The sequence below is a fragment of the Embiotoca jacksoni genome, unplaced genomic scaffold (assembly GCF_022577435.1).
Source record: "Embiotoca jacksoni isolate LCO1_2020_lvr unplaced genomic scaffold, fEmbJac1.0.p SCAF_19, whole genome shotgun sequence".
NCBI lineage: Eukaryota > Metazoa > Chordata > Actinopteri > Embiotocidae > Embiotoca > Embiotoca jacksoni.
The window spans coordinates 8701488-8708630 of record NW_027185329.1 but is presented as its reverse complement, the minus strand read 5'-3'; positions in this window follow the sequence as shown (position 1 = coordinate 8708630).

The window sequence follows — 7143 nt, the reverse complement described above, 5'->3', positions numbered from 1 at the left end:
AGACATTAAAGGAATCCTTATGTGTTCTTATGTTTGGTCAGGAAAGCTGATTCTGATTGAACACAAAGTTGACACACAATGCTTTTGATATGGATGTTGCTGCAAAGAAGCTACACATTGTAAAACGTAGATGCTTAACACATCTTCAACCCCACACAACAGAATATCTACACAGTCAGCACAGTTTCAAGGTGGAGACCTAATGTTAGTGTCACCCATTCAGTATCCAACATAAATGTGGAATATGGTCTCACTCTCCCGTTCTGTTGCTAAGTTATGGCATAATGTTCACAAGAACGTGATGGACATGAAGTAAAGGTCACCTTTGACCTCTGACCACCAAAGTCTCATCAGTTTATCTTTTGGACCAAGTTAACATTTGTCCTTCAAAGTCTTATTATATATTATTTGAGTCTGGATATACGAATGTCAACTACAACTTGACTGGTTGCCGGTGGCATTAACTTTTTGTTTTGTTTTCCGAGCTTACGTATTTTTACCTACCGAGGGAGGAAAGCATAAAACCTTCGTGGCTCATGAACTTTTTCAAATGTTCTCTCTCCATGATGTTTTAAGTCAGTCTCCCAGTAGTCACTCTGTCTCACCCAATTTTAGGAAAGACAAAAGACAAAATCTTCAGATGTCAGCAGCATATATAAAAAAGCAAATATGTATTCCATAAACAAACAAGTTATCAATACATATTGTCCAATGACTGCAAACTGTTTAAAAATGTTAATTGTTTTGCTTAAAGTAATTAAAAAAAAAATTTCTGAGCTCTAGTTAAATGTGAAAGGAAAAAAACCTCTTGATTCTATTAATGGAAACTATCTGCAGAACTAAAAAAAAATGCAGGTCACAAGTTGATCTTGTAATTTATTCATACATGTATACACTTTTCTATGCAAATGTCAGTAATAGTTCAATTTATTTTCAGTACAGTTGAAACCTCAAATCTAAACTCAGCCTCTTTCTGTCTCTTCTCCCTCTTCCCTCCCTTCACTCTTGCCTGGCTTTCAAACTGGTCTAGTGGGAGACCGGAGTGCTCTTTGGTGGCACCTCATTTCCATTTTGATTTCTCTTTGCCTTTGTAGTGGTTCATCATCTCCCATCTTGCAGCCTCACCGCCCCACGACCCCTTTTCTCTTGACTGCCCCTGGCTTTCATCTCTCCGCTCCTTCATCCTGTTCTCCTGGCATGTTTATCTATTGGCTTGTTTGTACAGGCGACCACTGACCCATTAACCGCATCAAACCATGCCTTGTCTCCTCCGTGTCAAGATTCGAGAACATGACTCAGATGTCTATTAGTGCTGATAGACATAAGAGCTTGCCTGCTTCCCTTTATCTTATTTGAAATGTGATGCTGACTATGGTGGCTTGTCTTTCTGGCATTGTACATCAATGGAAATTCTGATATAGGCACCTCAGGGGCATATTTTTCAACACGTATATACAATACACTGTATATGAGATGACGCAGGGAACTGATGGAGAGAAAAAACATGTAACAGAGTTGGAGTTGGAGGCCCATGTGCAAATTCAGAACTTATATATTTACTATGGGGAGATTATAAATCATGCAATTTCTTTAAACTAAGTCTAAACCCTTTTAATATGTCAGACATGCAGGGAGAAGAAGTAAATGGGTATGATAAGAAACAGTGCAATACAAAACAGCAGAGAGGGAAGCCATGATACAGATGAAGAGAAGAAAAGAGTTACAACAAGACAACAGAGAAGATGGATACTGTAGGGAATAACAGCATCAGAGACAGGGATAGGATGCAAAGCCTCCTGAGATTGCTCCTCCTTGTGCAAACTACACTTCTGTCCTTGGAAGACAAAAACTCTCTGTGGGCTTATGGAGTTGTCACACATCAGATATCACTCAATGTGGCTAAATCGGGGTGTTGATTGGACGAGTTCTCAACATCAGGGTTTTGTTCGCCCAAGACTTTATCATGTAGATCCAGTTTATTCAAGAATAAAACCATGACAGTGGACCTGAGACAAAATTCACGGGGCCAAATGTAAGATTATCATGGGAAGATTACCTCTAAATGTACAATTTTGCATCCCATTTCATTTTTTTTTCTTGAATGGCCCGTTTAAATCAGTGTGTAATGAGGGAACAAGTGGAAACTTAGCAACATAGGTCAAGCTTGTGATCTTTTTGTTGAGGAGCTCCTACCAGGCGTCTCCACATTCAGGGCTATCTTTCATGTTCCTTTATACAGAGCTGTAAAATTTAAATAATCTGCCCTGCTCAAGTGTCTTTCAGCAAGTCCCAAATCCTTTTAGCACTGTGACAGACTATTATCTCAATATCACAAAACACAAGAGTCATGTTTCCTGAAGCGCTGCTTTTATCAAAGAGGACCAACTTTCTCACTAATTTGTGCTCTTTAGCTTGTGGCAAAAGACTTAGTTAAAGCAAAACTATGTAGCTTTTGCAGCCACGGTAGCCACAGATCACTTGACATTTAACCTGTTTAAAACGAGATGGGCTTGTGCCGAATTGAACACTGGTAATCAGTGCATATTGCTTGCTGGTTGAATTTCTGTTTGATTTGCTCCGAACTATGGTACCATGCAGGCATCAACAAAGATGAAAACAAAAGCTGAAGGTAGCGACAGTTTTCAGAGCCATTTTCTGCACCAGCTCTCCAGCGACTGCAAAACCTCAGGACATGATGGGAATGTACCTGCCAGTCCACAGATCTAAGAGCTTTATAGCAGTCCGTTGAAATGTATTGATTTTTATTTATTTATTTATTTTTTTTCATTTTATTGAATAGTTTGAAGGTGTACTCTGCCTGCGGAATAAGGCTCTGTAAATTTTTTTTTTTTTTTAAATTTCAAAATTCTTTACAAATATCGAGCAGTTTGCTATCATGTCAAAGTGTGTAATAGACCCATCAATTCACTAAAAGATTTTGTGTGCGTGTCCCGTTTTGCAATGCCTGGGCGTAAAAAGTATGTGACCAGTCCATTCTCTTTCCCAGGGTGTGATGTCACTAAGTACAGAGTCCATGTGGAAAGGCGGTAGAGGGTGGTTGGATGGAACTAACACAGGACTTCTACCTGAGAGACCGGTGTTTGAGTCTGCGAGACGGCACAAGTCAGCATTGCTTCACTCTGTCAAGTAACGTAAGTTGCTTACATACATAACGTAACGTATTTAGCTTGCATAAAAATTACTTAACTCAAACCATTAGTTTCCCTAACCCTACGTAGTTTTTGTGCCTAAACCGTGTCCAAACCACGCTCCTTTCCTAAAATCAAACCAAGTTGTTTTTGTTGACTAAACCTAAGGCACCTTACTTTTCGTGCTTTGGCATTGTACCAGGTCGTACAGAGACAAGAAACATGCCTTAAAAAGAGGTGAAATCACATTACTGCTTGTTTTATTTGTGATAGAACTCATTTTAGTAAAATCTGTATTGTTTGATGAGGAAGAAGATACCTTAAGTTTTCAAACTGATGAGCATAAGCATTAGTTAACATTAGCTACTGGTCATAACCAATGAACAAACTAACAACTACACAACAACAACAACGACGACGACAAAAAACACTGTAGCTTCCAAGAATAAGGTAGGTGAATTGCTGTTTCTTTAATCTGAAGTTGCTCTCTAAAACAAAGTGTGTAGTACCAAGTGTTTGTTGTTAGAAAATGTACATCAGTAAAGGGCGATTTTACCTTAAGACCTCTTTAGATATTTCTGGTGACCATGCGGTAGTTAGAAAAAATGCTTCATTCAAGGACATAGTCTCCATTCTATTATTACCAGAAGTAATGCTAGTAGTGCTGTTAGCAAATTAAACCTGTAGACCTAATGGACTAATCAGCTCCCAAGTTGTGAATAAATATATAGAACTGTTTCAGGGTGCTGAAAAAACATGCACTTTTATCCCATTTTCTCAATTTCAAAAAAGTGAGTCGTTACAAATGACTCACTACTGCAGATACAACTATATGGGCTCAGAACTGTTTCAAAGCAAAATTACGTTTTATCACTGTTGGTTTCTTTTGGTCTGCTGATGAAAGAATCAAAGCCTTTGAAAAATGACAACATATTTGCTTCTCAAGTTTGTTTATAAATAGATGTAAAGAAGTTATGATAGACCTGAATGTTCATGTTGCAGGCCTTTATTAACGGAATCCATGCTCATGCTTTTGGAGAAATGTTTATATGAGGATGGAAGGCTGATAATGTCCGCGATCTAGGCTTTGCTTTAATAATAACTTATTTACTGTTACTTCATACATGTACGAAAGAAATTAAAAGTGTTTGCAGTCTATTTTTGAATATTTAATAAAACTGGTCTGATATGTTAAAAGAAATGTGCTGATGGAAAAAACAAATAGTTTAAGACGGACACATTCAGAGGAAACAATGGGGTTAAAATGAGTGTGGGTTTAAAATGAATTCAGACATCTTTATTTATTTACCCTTTTTTACACATGATTTTGAACACATGCCCTCAAGAATGAGGTCAGGAAAAAAAATTGCAGCACACTGCATTCAGGTCAAATACAAACTGCTTGAACAGTTTCTAAAGTGTATGTTTTGAGCTATCGCTACTGTACGTTATTTTTTTTTTAAAGCCATTACCTGCACTGGTAGAATGATTACAACATACTGTAGGTGAGCAGTGAACTTTGTCTGCTGCCCTCTGTCTTAAGTCCCTGATTTCATTTTGCACAGTGAAATATAATTGAGGATGAAGTGTGCAGCCCACAAAACTGCAGATCTCATTGAAGCGAACAAGATAGAATGAGAAATGACTGGGTGCATCACTCGTGTGTCCTGGAGATGAAGCACAATACGTTTGGGAGTATCTCCCATTCAGACCGAAGGATTCTTTTCCCCTTCTCACCCTTTTCTCCCTCAACAAGTCAGTCTATGTCTCTACAACTTGGAAAGATTCACCCCATCTGTTATCACACATCTGTGCCTGATATATGGGCTACTCGGGGCTTATTGGAAGTACATGGCAAACTGCACCTGCTCGTAGGTTTAGGGCTGGGTACCATCAAAATATTTTGACACCTGTATCGATACTGATACTGTGACTTTCATACTTTTTTTCAATACCAATTTAAAATATATATATATATATATTTTAAGAAAAACTTTACATTTCACATTATCGAAGATGTATTCAGTTATCATTCGGGTTAGTGGGGGGGAGGTTAGCCAGGTCATTTTGTCGCTACAATTAACAGATATCCATCACCCACCTCACATAAAAGCTATCAGTAGATGATATAATCTATCTATGTTCTCTAAATGCCTCACATGGAAGCTATCACCAGATCCTGCAATTAACCAATGTTCCCCAAACATCTCATTATCCGTAAATGGTTGCTAGCCAGCATTGCACTGAGAAGCCAAGTATACTTCAGTGCCCACAACTCAGATAGTCGTGTAGTCAAAACTCAGCTTGAAACATTGAAATAAGGAATTCAAATTAAATATTTACCTCTGTTGAAACTGAATAAGTTTATCCACAAGGGCAGATCTCCTAAGTAGAGTCTACATATGGTAAATGCTCTGGCTCATTGATGCTACTTTCCTTCCTGTGTAAACATAGCAAAGGTTTGTCATTTTAACATGACAAGGTGTACATGTGGATATATCTGAGGTATCGAAATTTGCCAAAGAAATTCGGTGTGGCCCATAAAAGTCCGGTAGGCTACTACGTTAAAGAAAGTGTGACCTCTGAAAGCCATCAAAGTCCCTGCAAGGAGGTGTGGTGGGAGTAGTTGGATGGCCAAACAGGAGTTTCATGCAGAACTTCAATGTTTGTGTTCTATGTGAAATAAAAAGTCAACAACTACTTATTTTGAGTAATGTAAATAAGTTAACTTAAAAAAAAAGTTTTTAAGTAACATAAAGTTATTCCTAAGCCTAACCAAGTGTATTTGGTGCCTAAATTGAACCAGACTGTGACCATGTCACTATATTAACCACGTGTTTAGTAATGTTACCATGACAATAATAATAATAATAATAATAATAATACACTTTATTTGTATAGCAATTTTCATACAAGAAATGCAGCTCAAAGTGCTTTAGAGCAAGATAATTACATGCAGTGCTTGACTTAAAAACAGATAGAAAGGAACATTTAAAAATATAGAAAATAAATGAGATGCACAAGAACAGATAAAATGCATGAGAACAGATGAAATGCATTAAATTAAACAGAAATAGAGTTAAAATATAAAATAAGCAATATCCACTTTATAGGTGCGGTAGTTCAAGTGCAGGGAAGTGCAAGAGAGCTTCAAGAGTAGCTAGTTAAAGGCTGATGTAAAGAGATATGTTTTGAGCGTTCTTTTGAAATTATTAACTGAGCTAGCTTCCCTGATATCTACAGGTAGTTTGTTCCACAGCTTTGGACCCGAACTGACAAAAGCTAAATCCCCAATTTTCTTTCGGCTGTTGCTGGGAATCTCCAATAAACTAGCAGCAGATGATCTCAGTGTTCTTGAAGGCACATAATAACCAAAGAGTTAAATATGTAACTCGGTCCAAGGCCATTAAGAGCTTTGTACGTGAGGAGGAGGACCTTAAAGTCAATCCTGTGTTTTACAGGCAGCCAGTGCAGAGCAGCCAGAACTGGACTGATGTGTTCTCTTGTCTTGGTTCTGGTTAATACTCGAGCTGCAGAGTTTGGGATGAGCTGAAGTATCTCTGTTGTTTTCTTTGGTAGGCCAGTAAAAAGTGTATTACAGTAGTCCAATCGGCCAGAAATGAAGGCATGAATCAACTTTTCGGCATCTGTCTAATTTATAAATGGCCGCACCGTGGCAATGTTTCTAAGGAGGAAAAAAAAATAAGTTTTTGTCACCTTGTTAATGTGGGCTTTGAAACTTAGATCTGAGTCTAAGATTACACCAATACTTGTTACCTCCGATCTTATCCACGGAGTTAGTTGCCCTAGATCTTTTTCTACGATTTCTCTTTTTGTTTTGTCTTATAACGAGGATAAAACAGAAATCCTCCTCCTCGTTTAATTGGGACTTTATTGCTCTTCTATTTATTTACTGCTGAAAGACATTCAGTGATGGATATAATTTGGTTCAGCGGCAATGTACAGTTGTGTGTCATATGCATAACTATCATGT